General features: G+C 45.4%; 1 long non-coding RNA gene across 2 annotated transcripts; it reads left to right on the top strand.

Moving 5' to 3' along the window:
- The first annotated feature begins 584 nt into the window (after positions 1–584).
- Positions 585–6,373, top strand: LOC119825333. Of its 2 annotated transcripts, XR_005287207.1 has the most exons (4): positions 585–694; positions 1,242–1,812; positions 5,485–5,579; positions 6,190–6,373. It is a non-coding gene; the product is annotated as an uncharacterized LOC119825333 (long non-coding RNA). The 2 variants fall into 2 exon arrangements; XR_005287206.1 differs by having other exon boundaries at positions 5,485–6,373.
- Positions 6,374–19,311: the final 12,938 nt, after the last annotated feature.

The following is a 19,311-nucleotide window of genomic DNA, read 5'->3' as shown; positions in this document are numbered from 1 at the left end:
TAGTGGAACTGTTTGGGAAAGATTAGGAGGTGTGGCCTTGTTGGAAGTCCCTGGGGTGGGCTTTGAGATTTCAAAAGTCCAAGCCAGCCGGGTGGTGGTGGTGGTGGTGGTGGTGGTGGTGGTGGTGGTGGTGGTGGCGCACGCCTTTAATCCCAGCACTCGGGAGGCAGAGGCAGGCGGATCTCTGTGAGTTCGAGACCAGCCTGGTCTACAAGAGCTAGTTCCAGGACAGGCTCCAAAGCTACAGAGAAACCCTGTCTCGAAAAACCAAAAAAAAAAAAAAAAAAAAAAAAAAGTCCAAGCCATTGCCCATCCCAGTTAGTATTCTCTCTCTCTCTCTCTCTCTCTCTCTCTCTCTCTCTCTCTCTCTCTCCCTCTCTCTCTCTCTCCCCCCCCCCCCTCTCTCTCTCTCTCTCTCTCTCCCTCTCCCTCCCTCCCTCCCTCCCTCCCTGTCTCTCTCTCTCTCTCTCTTTCTCTCTCTCTCTCTCTGGAATCTTTAGAAATGGGACTTAGAGGGAGGAAGAGGAAGAAGGTTGTAATGGGGCAGATCTTGAGAGCTATAACCCATCCAGCTTCCAACTTGGCTTTTCAGGCTCAAGCCATGAGGTTGAGACCAGCTCTTGAGCAAGCTGTCCCTGCGGGTGTGCTCCCAGGCACACAACAACAGCTGTCCTGGGCTGTGTCCCTTTGAACTGTGAGTCAGAGCAAACCTCTCTCCCTGAGGCTGTTCTTTTCTACAATGTTCTGTCATAGATATAAGGAAAGTAAGTGTCTCATGTCCCACCAAGCAAATGGCTGTTACTGACTCTCTAAACGAAATTAAATCAAGCGTCTTTCCCCAAACTAATTACTAACAAATTAAGTAGTATTTTGAATGAACTAAGATTGTTGATTAGGTTGGAGCAATCCACCCCTAAAATATAGATTTGTGTCTAAATAGTACACACCAATATACTAGCAAGGAGATAGTAGAGGAGGAGGGCTATTGGTCGGAGAAGCAACAACACCTGAAGCAGGAATAAATACATAGGGTGTGTATGTGAGGGGGTGGGAGACGGAGTGTGTGTGTGTGTAAGAGAGAGATGGGGGAGTGAGTGTGTGTGTGTGTGTGTGTGCTTGACACAGGAAATTGAACTTAACGCCTCACACATTGCAGCTAAATATGATACCACCAAGCTAAATTTCCAGCCCTCAATACAGAACTCTTGATTCTAATCTATTTTATTCTGCTTGAACCCCAGGACATTTGATTCACTGACTTCTACTGAGATAAACATCATTAAGCCAGACATAATAAAAACCCAGTTTCAATACATAAAACTGCTCAAGAGAGACAGTAGACGACAAAGAGTTTCTGGAAGGAGCTACAAAATTGGTCCATAGCTTCGGGATGAAGTGACTTTTTTTTATGAACTCCATCTAATTGTGTCCTACATGGAAACACCACAGCAGAACTTTGGGAGCTCAGGCTCCATCAACTGCATGTGATGTTCAGACTCCACTCAACTTTTCAGTTGGCACCAGGCCACAGAGAGAACGGCCGTATGCTATTAGAAGGAAAAATGCATGCACCTTTACCTATCCATTTGACTGTCCACCCTCCACGGGAGCTGTGATATGCTCTGTGACGCTTCCATTAGAGGAATGCAGGACTCCCTCCCCAGGGATAACGTTTGTCACATTGCCAGCTCTGTTCTGCCACATATGTTTCCCCTCCTGTTTGACAAGCAGGATCTCTCTATTGCGAGGAGCAAAAACCACTTCAGTTAATGCATGAAGAAAGGGGATCTTTGGAGTAACCATAGAATCAAGGTATGTTCCGCCGTTCTGGGCACAGGGATTAATGGCGGCTCCTGGGAATAATTAATTCTGTATGATGACACCCCTGCTGTCAGGGTTCATGAGTCTGGTAAGAAATTCTCATTGGCTGAGCTTAGATACAGGACTTTCCTTTTAGCCTCATGTGAGAGAGAGTAGCCATGTTGAACTGAACGTACAACGAGGGCAGTTATTCCTTGGTTGAAATTGGGATCCACCATCAGCATGGGGTAGTTGTTAGGTAGACAGATACTCCCCACCCCACCCTCTCACCCTCAACCTGTACTGCTCACCCCCAACTCTACCCCCACCCCAACAAAACAACAGCAAAGCAATGGCTGCTGGAGCTGGGAGCCATACACAATCAACACACTGAGCAAGCACAGACTCAGAGAATGCAACAATAAAACATTTATTTTATTTCTCGTGTCTTTCTAAACTTACTTGATGGAGCTGACATGTGATACATCCCTGTGGTCCTGGCACTTGGGAGACTGAGGCAGGAGGATTATGAGAAGGGCTAGACTAGACTACATAGCCAGACCTGGTCTCAAAAAAAAAATCAGTAATAAGCAAATAATTAGAAAAACCTGCTCGTTGGAAGAAATCCATGGTCCTGTTTCAGTATGTAAAACGCTACTCATTTCTCCTTAACAAAACAGCCTGTAATCACTCTGAAGTGCAAGCTCAATTCAAGCTCAGTCATAGAATTACAGCAGGTAATCCTGTTAGCATTTTGCTCCTCATTCAAAGATGGCTCCTCCTCCATTCCCCAAGTGGGATGAGCCAGGCAGCAAGCTGTCTGCCTTGGCTTTCTTCACGAAAGGAAAGAATGGGAGGGAGGAGAGAGTGTTTATTTGACTGGTACTGTCCTAAAATGGCCTTGGGTTCTCATAACACAATGGATACTCAAGCCTGGCTCTCTTGTGGACACCGTCATGCACTTGGAACCATTTTATTTTTCACCAACACGTAATAATTGTACATATGTGTGAGCCAAAGAGTGAATGCCACACACACGATCGGATCAGAGTAATGGCCACAGCCGCCTTCTCAGCCGCTTCTCATTTCTTACTGAGAACACTCAGTCCTCCCTTCCAGCTGTTTTGTAGACCCATTGAATGTTTTGATGGCGCTGGTACTCACATGTGCTCACAGTGGATTCTCGGTATTTGTTAAGACACCGTAGCCTCTCTGCCTGGCTGTCAGCTCGTTTCAACTCATGGCTCATTAGAATTTGTTCGTTTACTCTTTTGAAAGGGTTCCATTTAGTCCTCAACAGTCATCCTCCTGCCTGTTTCCCAAGTGCTGGGATTGCAGATGTGCATGGCCACATCCAGCTCTCCCAGCTATTTGAAAAAGTCACCCTACGGTGCTAAGGAATACTAGGGTGTGCTCCATTTATTAACCTGTGACAACCCAGTGCCCAATAAGCAACCTTTCTCTATTCCCTCCTTCCCCTTATCTTTCCCAGCCTACCCACTCTTTATGCCTGTGTTATCACCTTTTTTAACTTTTGCACATGACTGATATCACTCCGTCTGGGGCTGGATTATTTTACTTAACACGATGCCCTACAGGCTCATCCATGTTGCTGCAAATGACAGTCTTTTACTCTTCTCACGGTTGCATGGTAGTCCACCAAGTATGTACATCACATTATTTATCCACCCCTTGGTTGATGGTCACTTTTGTTGCTTCCATATCTTGGCTATTGGAGTAATGCTGCAGTGAGCGTGCCAATGAGAATGTCTTTTGACACGCTAATGTCGCATCCATGGGCTGTACACCTGTGAGTGTGATGGATGCATCATATGGTTGTTTTGTCTTATTTTTTGAGGAATATCCACTCGGCTTTCTGTGATGGCTTTACTAATTCTGCTGGTGTGTGTGAGTTGTCTCTCTCCATCTTTGCTGTCGGTTCTTGGTTGTCGTCTTTTTGATGGCTTTCATTCTTACTGAGGTGATGTGATATCTCGCCGCAGTTTTGCTTTGATTTCCCTGGGTGGTTAGCGGTGTTTAGCATTTTCCATGGACCTGTTGGCCATTTGTGTGTTTTCTTTTGATGATAAACTATTCTGATCGTTTGCCCATTGTTTAATTGGGTTGTTTGCTTTCTAACTGATGAGATGTTTGAGTTGCTGATATATTCTAGATATTAATCCCTTGCTGGATGAATAGTTTGCAAATATTTCCTCCTGTTCTGTGGGCTGTGTCTTTGCTCCGCTGTGATGAAGCTCTGTTGTTTGATGTACGCTCATTTGTCTGCTTTGACTCTTGTCGCCTGTGTTCTTCGGGTCATATCAAAAACAGCTTTGCCCATTCCAGTGTTCTGAAATGTCCCCCGTGTCTCCCTCGTTGTGATTCCCCTGCTATGTCTTGGACTGCAGCACCCTCAGGCTCCTGCTCACCACTCCCGTTCTTTAGCTGTAAGGGACGGCATATTAACCTTTCTGAGAGATCCTAATGAACACCTCTTCCTAGGCTTAAGTGTGTGTGTGTGTGTGTGAGAGAGAGAGAGAGAGAGAGAGAGAGAGAGAGAGAGAGAGAGAGAGAGAGAGAGAGAGAGACTCTTGGCACAGTCGTTCCTAAAGAAATCATCTTAAGGGCTGCAGAGATGACTCAGCAGTTAAGAGCACTGACTGCTCTTCTAGAGGACCCAGGTTCAATTCCCAGCACCCATTTGTCTGTAATTTCAGTTCCAAAGGATCTGACACCCTCATACAGACGAATATGTGGGTAAAAACACCAATGCACATGAAATAAAAGTAAATAAATATTTTAATTTTATTTTTTGCTTTTGTTTCTTTTACAAATAAATATTTTTAAAAATAATCTTAAAACAATTCTCTCCAATTGCTATTCACTTTTGTATCTCATAGGATGGAAACAGTTCAAGAACTGTAGGTTTTAAAAAACATTTTGGCCAATAAATGACAATAGTTTTTGTTTTCATTTGTTATTTCTTTAATTTTAAATGAGGGTACACATTTTCAAATGTCTCATCAATGTGTACAATAATGAAAATGATTGATGGGGTTCTGGGCCGGGGATGTGGCTCAGTAACAGAGCACCAGCCTAACACAGGCAAGACCCTGGGTTCTGTTCCCAGCATAGTAAACACATCAAAGCAAATCAAAGGTAAACACAGTAGGTGCGTATGACAGCTCCTTAATCCTCCCGCGGATCCTCTGTTATAGGTATTATCGTTATTCATCATTATTATGAGTGTCGTCATCATTATTAATACTACTATCTCACTTGCCAGATGAGCCCCGGAAAGATAAATTGAGGTGTCCAAGGTGACCAGTAGTGGGTGTGGCTCCTGCCAGGGTCTTCCTCCTCTGTTCATTTGGCATTGCCTTGCTGCCTTCCCTCCGTTTTTCCTTCCTCTCCTCTTCCTCTTCTTGTAGTCTTCGTTTTCCCAGGGAGCACTCCAATTTTACTAGCTGCTGTCAACCTGTTCAGTTCAGTTCTATCTACAGACATAGTAACGGACATTCAGCAAATGCCGGACAGACAACAGCAAGGGGCAAGACTCAAATGTAACTCTGCCTGAGTCCCAAAAGAGGCTGATCTGATAGAAAAGTAACGACTAACACCCCCATAGGGCAAATGATGTTTCAGGCATCCTCACAGTTCTCTTGCTATAATTCTTGATCTCAGGATAAATGATGTGCCCAAGGTCACACAGCTGGGATGGAGTGGAAGAGAGAAGAGAAAAATAAGGACTTACAGCATGGAAGTCAGCCAGCTCCCAGGTGTGTGCTATGTGCTCTTTTCTCTGGACTATCTTCATTACTGTCCCAGATTTGAGGCATTCTCAGCACAAGAAAAAGCTTTCAGCTTCTGTTCAGCTTCTTTTCAGGCCTCCTGAAGCTGGGTGCTCTTAGAAGGCTCCTCTTCGGTTAACTGAAGTGTTACTATAGCAACAACAACACTGAAAACCAGAATAGGATGTTACACCCACAGACTCAGGTGTACAAACATGTAACTTTATTTTCTTATAACTTAAGTTAACTTCTGACCTCAGGCCTTTATTCTGCCTAATCCAAGAAATGTTATTCGGGGCACACTTAAGCACATTCAACAAAATTCAGTCTTTCTCAGACCATTTTGATTTAAAAGTTACTAACTTGGGATGGTCTCACCTTTCCAAGAATGGGGTCATAAGATGATGGGTGGTATCAGGCTGAAGTTCTTTGGACCTTAAAGGCTGGCTGTGGCAGTTTGAAAGAAAATGACCCCCAAAGGGAGTGACACTATTAATAGGAGTTACTTTGTTGAAGTAGATATAGCTTTGTTGGAGGAAGTGTGTCACTGTAGGGGCAGGCTTTGAGGTCTCTATTGCTCAAGTTTCTCTCAGTGCAGCACTCAGGCCACTTCCTGTTGCCCGTGGGATCAAGATGCAGCTACTTTTTCCACTCTCAACTCCTTCTACAGCACCATGTCTGCCTGCACGCCACCATGTCCCACAATGATGATAATGGACTTAACCTCTGAACCGGTAAGCCATCCAGTTAAATGTTTTTTTAAACTTTATAAGAGTTTCCATGTGATGGAACAGGGGACCAAACCAGACTCTCTGAATGTGGCTGACGGTGGAGGAGGACTGAGAAACCAAGGACAACGGCAATGAACATGAACTCTACAGCATGGACGGGCTCACTGTGAGCCTTGTCAGTTTGGTTGCTCACCTTCCTGGACTTAGGGGGAGCTGGGAGGACCTTGGACTTAACATAGTGAAGGGAACCCTGATGGCTCTTTGTCTTGGAGAGGGGTGGAGTGGGGGTATGGGTGGAAGGGAAGGGAGGGAAGGGGGAGGAGATGGAAATCTTTAATAAAAAAAATTATATGACAGACAGATATTATCAAGGTACTATTAAAATTTTGACAAAGCTAAATTTTGTTGCATCCCAAATCCTAAATTTGGAATTAAATACTGTTAAATCCAAAAAAAAAAAAGAGTTTCCATGGTCATGTGTCCCTTCATAGCAATGGAACACTGATTAAGACAGTGATGTACAGAATTCCCTTGAATGGAGCATTCACTGTCCTGGTGCTGAGTTGTGGTCATATTCCAACAAGATTCCCTGTGGGGACAGTCCTTACCACATTTCTCTTGGTTTTATCTTCTCATCCATCCTAATCTGAGCTCTGATTTTTTCCTCAATTTTCTTGCTCAATTCATAAGCACAAGGAGTAACTCCCTCACCACTCTCGGACTAAAAATACCCAGAAATGCTTTCTATCTCCTTGAATTTAGACCAAAATAAGATAGAAAAGAAGGAAATCAATATTCAAGATCTGAAACACTGGGCCAAGGAGATGGCTCAGTGTGTAAAGGTGCCTGCCACCAAGCCTGATGACCAGAGTTCAATCCCCATGATCCCCACAACAGAAGGAAAGAACCAATTCCAGTAAGCTGTCACATTTGTGACCTCCACAAATGTGGTATGGCATAAAAATAGATAAACAATCATCATCTTTTTAAAGGTCTCAAATATTGCTTTGTGTGACTGTTAGGCACTTCACTAGATTGAGAGATACCCAGGGCATTAATGAAACACACTTCTGGGTCTGTCTGTGGTAACATTTTCACAGAGAGCTTATCTACAGAATAGCGACTGACAGGTACAAACCTGGTCTGAATGTAGATGGCACCATGAAATGTAAGTGGAGCTCTTTTGTGCTGTCCCACCTGCTCCCAAATTCCTGGTGGCTGCTTCCCAAATAATGGCCTCAGAGACTTAATATTACTTATAAATGCTTTGCTGATAGCTCAGGCTTGTTACTAGCTAACTCTTACATTTTAAATTAACCCATATTCCTTATTTTCACTCTGTCACGAGGTGCTACTTTTATTAGCAGGCTTGTTCATCTCCTGCTCCTTCTGTGTCTGACTGACGACCCTTGACTCCACCCTTCCTCTTTCTCTTCCCTTCATCCTTAGTTTGGTCATCCCACTTATACTTCCCTCCTGGCTATTGGCCAGTCAGCATTTTATTAAACCAATTCGAGTGACAGATCTGCACAAGAGGATTAATTCACAGCAGTGAAGTAAGGGAGAAGTCTGATAATGTGCTCTCTCTCTCTCTCTCTCTCTCTCTCTCTCTCTCTCTCTCTCTCTCTGTTTCTTGGCCACCACTAGGGAGCAGCTTACTCTTCCACCTGCTCTTGGCTGCCAATGCCCACCACAGGCTAGCAGCAATGAAGTCAGTCAGCTGATCATGGGCTGGAACTGGAAATCCAAAGAAATCCTTTTGCCTTTTTCAATTGCTTCACTCTACTTCAGTATTTTGTCACAGCAATGAAACACTATCAGTATACCTTGTCTTCCTCAAAGCAATGCTCTTTCTTATTTCCAAGTTTAAAATACATCAGCATGCCTATCTCGCTATTTTCCTTTTTTTTTTCTATCTTGCTATTTTCTTGCTTTATCAGAATGACCAAACGCTGAGAACTTTCTCCTCACCCAGGAACTTCACAGGTGTACACCTTTGGACTCCATCATGGATGGGCCAACCTGTAACCAGGTCATCCACTGCCAACCTTCTTCACCCACCTCAACTACGGCCTACTGCCACCAGAGCTTGTGATTCTTGTCATGGACCATTTCAGCCTCTGCATGGCCCCATGCTTCACTTCTTCCATTCTTGAATCCCACCAAACCCACCAACTAGCTGGTGCCTTATTTGTTTTTGTTTGCTTGCTTTTTGTACTTAAATGTCTGTTTATTTAAAAACGTGTTTGACTTGCCTTGAATCCTTTTTGGAAATAGTGAGGCCTATAGTAAAATTGTAACAAAGGACACTATTATAGTCTTTTCTGTTTCAGTGGCTAGAACTACATATTATGCAAGCTGTGAATGCACCATGGTCTCTCCAGATTGCTTTCATTTAGATGCCTTCCTTGTTTAAAGTCTCTATGTCTGCCTGCCCCTCTTAGACAGTTATCCTAGTTAGGCAAAAGAAAGAAAAAGAATAGCAGCATTGGGTTGTCTAGTACATCCCAGGCTCTGTGTTGAACCTGTGTCTACATCATCTCTTTGGGACATCCCAGGTGTATAGTGTCCTAGATGGAAGTCAAGCCATGTTCACCCTCAGACGACCAAAGACTGTTCAACAAGGATATAGGCACTGGTTTCAACCTCCTGTAGAGGGGAATTACTTTTCTGTACTTGAGGTGAGAATCCACCTGGAAAAGAGGAATTTTCCGCTAATTCATTCAACAAATATTTGTTGAACTTTTACATTGTATGCAGCACGGCACTATGCACAGGAGGTACAATGGCTGCCAGGATGCGGCTGAGGCATTTCCTGGGGCTGGTAAGAATTAGAGGGAGGAATTTGGGGAGAGCATCGGTTCCCACTAGTTAAGAGAGGAAATCCCAAGAAATCAGCTTTGTGATTTTTAAGTCTCTCCTTTTACTCCTAAGCTAATGGGGCTGAGAGAAGGTGAAGTCGTCTCACACTGGTCCCAGGGGAGGTAAGACACTGCTCTAAGTTCACTGACTTAGTCATGAGTTTTCCCTACAGACCTCTCTGCTCCAGTCCACCACGTGTAGTAAAAGAGCCTTGGGATTCCTGTGCTCTGCTGTCAACACTCAGGGCCTTGGTATTTAGCACCTTTTAAAAATCTTTTAGAAGGGGTTGGGTGAAAGGGATTACAACCCCCGTGGGATTCTTGGACTATCTGCAAGTCCCCCACTATTGGCTCTGAATATCTTAAAAATCTGATTTTAGCCTTGCATACAAATTCCCTTTCTGGACTGCTGGCTTTGGCCAAGCCAGTTACCCCTGCGTCCCTGAAGGCAGCAGACACACAGCGTTCAGTTCTGCAGTCTGTGTCAGGCTCTCCACTGTTGAGGGGCCACACCCACTGCCTTTCCCATTGCCGACCTAGAAGGTGGACATATGTCAGCCTCCCTGGGTAGCCATTTCCAACTCTGACATTCCTCTTTCCAGACCCTGTGTGTATTCATTTATATTTCCCTCAGGTCCTACATCTTGAAGTAATGTGCTCCAGGAGTTTATTACCCATTTCTTTTATTTGTTCTAGCTGTTCCTTGATCATCCTCCCCTCCAGCGAGTACTTGTCTTGTGTGAGTCCATGTTCACCTTCTCCCCGGTTATTGATGAGCGTGACGAGTCCCACCAGGCCCTTGTCCAGTCTCGGGGTGTTCTTAACCTTTGTAGCTTGTCTTCTCCAGTCGCACCAGCTTGTTCTCTCTCTCTCTTCCTTCACCAGGATCAGGGACGTGCATGGGTGCACTTATTTTGGATGGGTCCCTCCCCTTGCTGACCATGGCATGTTTTCTGAGCATTTGGAACAAAGGAGTATTTCAAACTCATGTACTGGGAGCTGGGAATAATTTCAGACATATCATTCATTGATAGCAACTCCACAGGGTTTGGATTTCTTTGTTTGTTCAAGACAGGGTTTCTCTGTATAACAGCTCTAACTGTCTTGGAACTCACTTTGTAGACCAGGCTGGCCTCAGACTCACAGAGATCCATCTGTCTCTGCCTCCCAAATGTTGGAATTAAAGATTTGTACCACCATCCGGCAGATTTGTTCTCTTTCTTTCTTTCTTTCTTTCTTTCTTTCTTTCTTTCTTCCTTCCTTCCTTCCTTCCTTCCTTCCTTCCTTTCTTTAATGTGCACTGGTGTTTGGCCTGAATGTATGTCTGTATGAGGGTGTTGGTTACCTTGGAAATGGAGTTACAGACAGTTGTGAACTGTCATGTGGGTGCTGGGAATTGAACCTGGATCTTCTTGGAAGAAAACCCAGTGTTCTTAATCTCTGAGTCACCTCTCCAGCCCCCAGATTTGTTTATTCTTAAGCATACTGTACGCACCATGTTAAACTTACCTGCCCTCTTTCAGCTGATTTACACTAACTCGGTTGGTAACAATAAAAATGAATGTTTAGTGCATTTTTTAAATGTCCCAGGTGGAACTTGTGGTTGTCTCTTTCTTTTCTTTCTGCAACTTAATGGTTTATTAGCACCAAATTTTGGAGACGTGGACATAAGGAAACAGAGAGATTAAGTAGCTTGATCAGCACACAGCTGTCAAACAGCAGTGCCTAGATGGAACCCCAGGCAAACTGGTATTTTCAGCCTTGGTGCTCTGAGCACTCAACCCAAGTTCTGTGTGAGGATCATCTGGAAACTTTGGAAAGAGTGAAACCTTCCTCATTTGCACTTTTACAAAGGGGTCCATCGCCCCTCTAAGCCCGTAATCCGTGTGCCCAGAGAGTGTGGTGGGAAGACTGGAACCAGGGGCTCACCTGGACAACATAGCCAAATCTTATCTTAAAAAAATAAAAAAAATGTAAGCCAGGCATCAGTGGCTCATGCCTTCAATCCCAGCACTCAGGAAGGCAGAGGCAGGCAGATATCTGATGGTTCAAGGTCAGCCTGGTCTACAGAGTGACTGCCAGGACAGCCAGAGATACACAAAGAATCCCTGTTTCGAAAAAAAAAAAAATAAGACAAAACAAAAGGTAACTTTTAAATATATGAATTGCATCATTCTATTTATATTAATTTCCTACTTTGCTTAAGTTCCGGAGTCACCGCCACAGTTCTAGTGTTTTGTTACAGAATTCGTTTGCTGTAAATCTTCCTCTGTGTCAAGGGTGAGTCACTCAGAGCAATTGCCACAGATGACCTTGGATGTGTGCCTCTCCTGGCAGCCTCCTAAGAGCTGGGCCACCATGTCTGCCTCGTGTTAGTGAGTTTTAAGCACACAGTTTCATGTGGCATTGGACACGTCCACATTGTCCCCCTGTCACGCCTCCATCCCCAGGCCTCTTGCATCGTTCCCGATAGAAATCTCTATCTGTTAAACCGTAGCTCCCACTTTTTCCTTCCCCCAGACACAGGCATGTTTACACGCTCATATGTGAACACATGTAAGCTTGTGGGTGCATGTGTGCTTGTGGGATGATGCTGGGATTGATCCTTGATTGCTCTTCTCTCTTATTCACTGAAGCAGGATCTCACAGTCAAACCCAGAGCTGGCTGAGATGGCCAGTCTCAACAGCCAGGTAGTTCAGGGATCCTAGTGTTTGCCTTCAGAGGCAGGGATGATTGGCATGAAAACCATTTTGTTGTTGCTCGGATCTAAGATAGCCGAGCAAGGACTCATCTCACCTTTCCCTTGGGTCTTGGTCTATCCTTCTTGTAGAAAAGATTACCTTGCTGGTCTGCCTTCACTTTGGATGTGAATTCCTTTGTGTAACACAAGATTCTTCTTTGTTTTTTAACATTGGTAAGCATCTACAATGCACCTAACATTTGTGGTTCTGGGCCTCACACTTTTGCGTGCAGAATGCTTCCTATCTCCCCGACCCCTCACTTCTTCTACGAGGAAGATACCATATAAATGCAGCGGTGCAACATTTGCCCTGCTGTGTCTGGTTTCTTTCGCTTCGTCTCATCTCTTCAAAGTGTATTCTTGATGAAGCACCGATGAGGACAGCCTTCATTGTTAAGGTTGAACACTACTCCATTGTGTGTCTGTATTATATTGTGTTTATTGATTTTGTTTTCTTTCCAAGCTCAAATTGGCCTTGACCTTTCAATGGGGCATAAACTTCGCAATATTCTTTCCTGCCTCAGTCTCCCAAGTGTCACACACCCAATTGTCCTTGTGTGGATTCTTGCATGAAAGAACTTTCACTTGCTTATCTTCTAGAGGAGGCTAAACTTGCATTGCTCTTCGTTTTCTGTCACTGAGTTTTCTTTCTTTCTGTTTGTCTTTTCTTTTTTCATCTTCCCTTTCTTTCTTTCTTTCTTTCTTTCTTTCTTTCTTTCTTTCTTCCTTTTGTTTTTAAATAGAGACAGGGTTTCTCTGTGTAACAGCCTTGGCTGTCCTGGAGCTCACTCTGTAGACCAGACTGGCTTCAAACTCACAGAGATCCTCCTGCCTCTGCTACCTGGGAGTAAAGGTGTGTGCCATCACCACCAGGCAAGCTATTCTTGATCAAAGAGACTTCATTCCTCCTTTCTCGTGTTAATTCAAATGTTTAGGTGGCTCTCTCTAGAAAGTTTTATCAAAAGCCTAATGGAGAGGTCTTAGTTGGTTATGGGTCCTGGCTCTTCTCTTTTCTTAAGGAACATCACCGATGTATTTCCTCTCTCCCCTGCACCTTTTTGGTGACCCAAGGCGACCACACACTCCTCCAAGAAGCTTCCCTTTGGGAACCCCGAGGTCTCCCTCTTCTGTGAACTTGTCCAGTTTCTTACCTGGGGCAGCAACACCAGCATTCTCTTGCTTTGTGTTCCATGGATGCACCTCCCATCCCCAGGGAGATGATCATCCCTTAAGCGCTGCTCAGACTCTGCCAGCGTCCTCTCTGGCACAGAACAGAGCTGAGCAAATAACAGGGTTGTGAAAATTCTTATTTAACTGAAAAGAAGAAACCTGCCCCTGCTCCCACCCCACCAAAATCAGGGCTTCTCTGAGACAAACGTTATTTGCATCATTGCCAAGATGCCTGCCTTCCTCTTTTACATCTCGCCTCCATTCAATTTCCAGACTGGGGCAAGCTCCCCCAAGCCTACCAGCCTTTGCTTAGTCTTTATTTGGCTCTCATGCTCCTCCTTTCTAAGTACCATGCTGAGTCTCTTAATCTTTGTTTGTTCCATTTTATTTTATTGTTTTTTCTAGACAGGGTTTTACTGTGTAGCCCTGGCTGTCCTGAAACTCCCTTTGTAGCCCAAGCTGGCCTCAAACCCACAGAGATCCACCTGCCTCTGCCTCCTGAGAGCTGGGGTTAAAGGCGTGCGCCACCATGGCCCAGAGAGTCTATTATTCTTTTCTCTTCTTCTCCATCTTATTTTGGACCTGTCTGTCCTCTGCAAGCCACTGGGCAGCCACTGGGGCTGTCACACTGGCCTTATAACTGTTCCTGTTCCTCTAGTCTGCACGCTGTCACCCATCCCACATGGTTAGCCTCTGCCCCAAACCTCAAGGTTTCTGTCATTCCAGCCATTCATGACCCAGCAGCATCCCTTCTCACTCTTCCGTGTACCCAGTCAGTAACACTGTTGTGAAAGCTCCCTCTCCACAGGTTGGGAACTAGGTCCCTGTATCATCATGTATGAGTCACCCTGTCCAGCTAAGGCACTTTGCCTGCCTCTTGTTTCCCCAGTGTGAGAATCCAGGGTCATGAAACAGCAGAGAGGAGTCATTTGATTCTGAGAATGGAATTTCTCCGGACCTCTCAACCACTTGGGGGATGGGGTACCCCCATCTTGGCAGGAGGTTTCCCCTTGTTCTCTTGACCTCGAAGCACAAGTGCAAACCCTTCTTGATGACAATCTGGGACCCTCTTAGTCAGATGTACCTCTCTGCCTCTCACCTCTCTGGGGGACCTCCAGCCACATTCATCCTGTCCTAAGCCAGTCCTGGGAAGTCATCACAGAAACTGGAGAGCACTGAACAACTTTCTCTGGGCCCAAACACCTGTAAGAGACCCCGGGTCCTGGTCTGTCATTGAGTGCTCAGCTTAGTCCTTTGTCCTGAGTGCCAGGAAGTCTGGTGTAACCCCTAAATCAGTGCCAGGAAGTCTGGTGTAACCCCTAAATCAGTCATGCTTTCAGTCTCTCTTCTGGCCTTGACACCTCTCCCTTGCTCCTGATTTACACTCAGCCCACATCTACATCCTGTACCAGGACAGTGGGAAAGAGGAAGGGAGAGAAGTGCTTGGGAGAACCTGAGGAGAGAAATGATACCCTGGTATCAGCCCATGGGCAAGACTGCAGTCAACACTCCGCATTTCTGCTGTGATGTCCATCTTCTCTTACAACCCACTTAAAGTGCCAGCTTAGGTATCATCTAAGAATAAACCAGCGATCTCACAAGGAAACATCTGGATCCAAGTCTGAGCTCTAAGAGGACCAGTCCTATCACTGTGCCTCAGTTTCCCTACTTGCAAAATGGGGACAGTTAATACTTACACACACTAAAACAGTTTTCTGAGTTTCTTCTTCCAAGGACTTTTCTGTGGGTGGGAGCTGCAGCCTTGCTGAGGCAGATTCTGCCTTCACGGCACGTAGATTCAGGTGAAATGTCAGGTGGCAATAGTCAATAGCGGAAGCTGAAGAGGAAATGACCCGTGTGGGCATTTGGCAGGAGAGCTCTCCAGATGGGAAACGTCAAACACAAAGGCTCTCTGGCGAGAACCTCTGGTCTTTGAGAAACAGCAGAGAGGGTGGTGGTGTGGCTGAGGAGAAGCTGGGGAGGGGACATAGGGAGTGCATGGTGTCAGAAGGAGCTGCACATACCTGGGCCAGGTAAGAACACGGCCTAGGTGGGTTTGGAGCAGAGGAATGATGGGACATGACGTAGGAGGGCTTCTGTATGGAACGTGGCCTGGTAGACCTGCAGACACAGCAGGGGTTCCTGATGGCTTGTATGTGGGTTACTTTGGCCTTGAGGAATTATAAGAATGGAGGGCTTTGTTGGTTGGTTGTTTTCTGGGGCTCTGCACATGCTGGGCAAGTTCTCTCTCACTGAGCCACAAACCCAGTCCTAAGGAAATGAGTATTTATTTGCTACAGTGGAGTCTCAGGGAAGAAGCACTCATCTGATGCTAGGGTGTCGCTCAGGGTAAGTGTGGGGCACTCAGCAGGCATCCCTGTAGAGCAGTGGTTCTCAACCTTCCCAATGCTGTGGCCCTTTGATACAGTTCCTCATGTTGTGTCCCCAACCGTAAGATTATTTTCATTGCTACTTCATAACTGTAATTTTGCTACTGTTATGAACTATAATGCAAACATCTGTGTTTTACAGAGGTTTCTGTCTTGCCTGGTCCAGCAGCTATTCAGTCCCAAAGAAAAACACAGAGGCCCACATTAAGTATAAGCTGGTTGGCCTATTAGCTCAGGATTTCTTATTAATTAACTCTTACATCTTAAATAAACCCATAATTCTTGTCTGTGTTAGCCATGTGGCTTGGTACCTTTAATCAATGAGGCATTCTCATCTTGCTTCCTCTGTGTCTGGGTGACGACAGCAGGCTGAGCCTTTCCCCTTCCCAGAATTCTTTTATTCTGGTTGCCCCACCTATACTTCCTGCCTGGCTATTGGACAATCAGCACTTTATTAAAACAATACAAATGACAAATCTTTATAGGGTACAAGACCATTGGCCCACCGTATGTGTTTTCTAGCGATCTTAGGTGAACCCTATGAAAGGGTCACCCGACCCCCAGAGGGTAGCAACCCATAGGTTGGGAACCACTTCTGTAGAGGGTTAGTTATATTTTGGTGTGAGATCAGAGCTGCAGGCATGAGCCTGAGTGTTAGCAACACAGAGATGGTGTTTGTAGACAGGTGACGAGAAAGATCAGCTCCAGTGTGCCTGTCTCCTTCACGTGCACACGAAGGTCAAAGAGACAGCAGATAGAAGACACCTTTATAAAGTGCTATGCACATTACAAGAACAAATTATGACTATGACCAAGGGCATCATATAGAGCAAGACTGAAAGAAGTATGGGGAAATGAAGGGGGCATCGTGGAATCCTGTGGACCCAAGAAACCCAGCTATCAGCCCTTTCATTTTAGCCACAAGGCACTGAGGTCCAGGAGGACTTAAAAGGCTTGTTCAAGGTCACTCAGCTCCTCAGTGACCTCGCCACGCTGGAGCCAAGGAGGCTGAACTGCTGCTGTCATGCTGTTTCCACCACGCAATGCACCTGCTCATGTTTACTGCTTCAGCTCTCTCGGAATCTGTTAACCAGGACCAAGTAATTCTTCAAACACAAATCTAATTATATCGCCTTGCGCTTTTACACATGCTATTTCCTCCGCCTGGAATACTCTGCTTCCTCCCACTTCTCAGTCTGGCAAATTCCTGCCCTATCTTTCATTCCCAGTTAGAATGGCCCTTTTCAGGGAAGATGTCCTTAGCTCGCCTGGTAGAGCCGGGCATTGGCCCTCTCAGTGCCAGCCGAGCCCTTGTCCTGTGGTTTCTCTTGCATTGACTAGAATTTTACCTTCTTCCCTGCCTGCCTGGGAGGATCTTCCTATGAACTCTGCACCTCACATAGTGAGTGGCACTTAAATTTAGGGGGAAGGAAGAAAGGAAGGAAGGAAGCTCCCTCGCGGTAGTTGAGGACAATGGCAGAGCTGCCATTTAGTGTGACACTTCAGTTCCTCTGACCTGAGTGTGTTTCTGGTTCACAAAGTGACAGTGACTTTTGAGATGGGAATTTGCTTTTTTTTTCCTTTGTCATCCCACAGCACAATGAGTAGGCAATCCTGGGACCAGGAAACAATGTGGAGGTTATAAGTGATTGCTGCTTTTTTTTGTTTTGTTTTCAATTTTCTTTCTCCTATCAGTATACTGCCGGCTGTTGTTTGCCTTTTGCTGTAAGACAAGATTTGTGCTAGTGCTAAGGCTATGCACAGGCATTCACACACACACACACACACACACACACCCCACACATACACACACACCACACATAAACACACATACCACACATACACACACACCACATATACACACACACCACACATACACACACATACCACACATACACACACATACCACACATACACACACATACCACACATATACACACATACCACACACACACACACACACACACCACACATACACACACACACATAAGGCATGTGGGTAATACACAAGCACCCACAAAATGTGTCTCTTGGGAGAAGCTGTGCTATATTCCTTTTCAGAGAGAGTTCTGTCACCCAGGAGGGAAGGAAGGGGACAGCCCTGTCACCCATGACCCTGAGAATGTGTACTCTTCAGTCTCTTAGAATCTCAATGCTAGGTAACACTGGAATTTCTCCATCAAGAGTGAACACTAAGACTCAGGTCACCCCCTATGTTCACAGCTCTTTGACTTATTTGTTTGGGATAATTCAGTATTAATTACTGTATTTACATTCAGCTTAATTAACAGTGTTTGAGTAAGTGGAGGATGGCTCCTACCAGAGATAATTGTCACAGAGGTTATTGCAAAGGTCTAAGGAAGTGGCAGAAGCTGCCGACGGTGGGACCAAGGCTTTGAATTTTGTTCCAAGTAAATAATTCTAAAATTCTCTCCAGGCTGGGTTTGTCAAACACTGGGGAATTCCTGGAGTAGGTGGTGAGCCAGACTCATGAGGAAACTCGCCCTTCTTCAGTGTCCAGCTTCTGGAACTCTCTGAAATTGAGAGCCCTTGAGTAATCACTGATAATCAATACAACACAGTAGGATGCAATTAGGATTAATTATCTCAGGGTTGCACGCAGGCTTGCTCCCCAGCCTGTGCCTCCGAGTGTCTCTCCTTGGCTCTTCCTTGAAGAGGATGGTTTCCTTTCCTGTTTCCCCAGACATGGGTGTCATCTCTTCTCTTCCTGTGGCACCCACACCCAGGTCATTCATAAGATGTAGATGGAAAACGGTCCACACAGTGGGAAGAGAGAAGGCTGGTGAGAGGCTGTGTGAAGGACGGAGGCTTTGAATGCTTTTAGGAGAGTTGTGGTGCACAGAACCATCCAGAAGGCATTTGTTTACTCTCTCCCAGTCAAACAAATAAGAAGTTCTCTTCATTCCATGCAGTTTATGAAACTAAAAAAAAATTTTATTTTAATCAAAATATATTTCTAGGGGTTGGAGGATCTGAGTATGGTTCCCAGCACGCACATCAACTGTCTCTAACTCCAGCGCTGGCGATCCAACACCCCTTCCTTGTCTCCGTGGGCACCTGAATACACAGGGCATACACTCACCCAGACACACAAACATACATATAAAATAAAAGTAAGTCTTAAAAAAAGAGATATTTTATGTCCCCTATGCTTGTATCTTTGCAATGGGGAAAACAATCCTCTAGGGCAGTGGTTGATCCTAACGCTGTGACCCTTTAATACACCTCTTCATGTTGTGGTGACCCCCAACGGTAAAATTATCTTCATTGCTACTTCATAACTGTAATGAATTTTGCTACTGTTATGAATAAAATCCGTGTTTTCCGGTGGCCTTAGGTGACCCCTGTGATAGGGTCCCTTGACCCCAAAGAGGGTAGGGACCCACAGGTTCAGAACCACTGCTCTAGAGTGGGGCAGCGCAGACAGCATGGAAAAGGTCCAGATTGGGCATCAGGAGAACTGACGACCCGCCCTCCCTGGAGATTCTGCCAAGTGGCGTCCACTGCTGACCTTTTTGTCTTGATGAGGTTTGATCTGTGTTCCACCGCATTGCTTCTTCTGAGCTGATCTCTGCATTAGACCTGTCTATGCCCAGGCTATGCTTTCTCCCCGCCCCTTCTTCGCATCTCTCTCTGGGCCCAGAATAGGCTTTATCTTTGTGAGTTCCTCTTTATTCAGCACATTATGAGTTTCAGCATTTCTGTTGCCCTAGAAAGTCTTTATCTCTGCGATCTGGCACCGGTTCCCGTTTCACAGCTCCTCACAAAAGGCTTTCTTAGAGCACACCCTTTCTGTTCCATCACCC

This window comes from Arvicola amphibius, chromosome 10 (assembly GCF_903992535.2).
Source record: "Arvicola amphibius chromosome 10, mArvAmp1.2, whole genome shotgun sequence".
Taxonomy (NCBI): Eukaryota; Metazoa; Chordata; class Mammalia; order Rodentia; family Cricetidae; genus Arvicola; species Arvicola amphibius.
The sequence above is the reverse complement of the archived record's forward strand: the minus strand, read 5'-3'. Positions and strand labels throughout refer to the sequence as shown.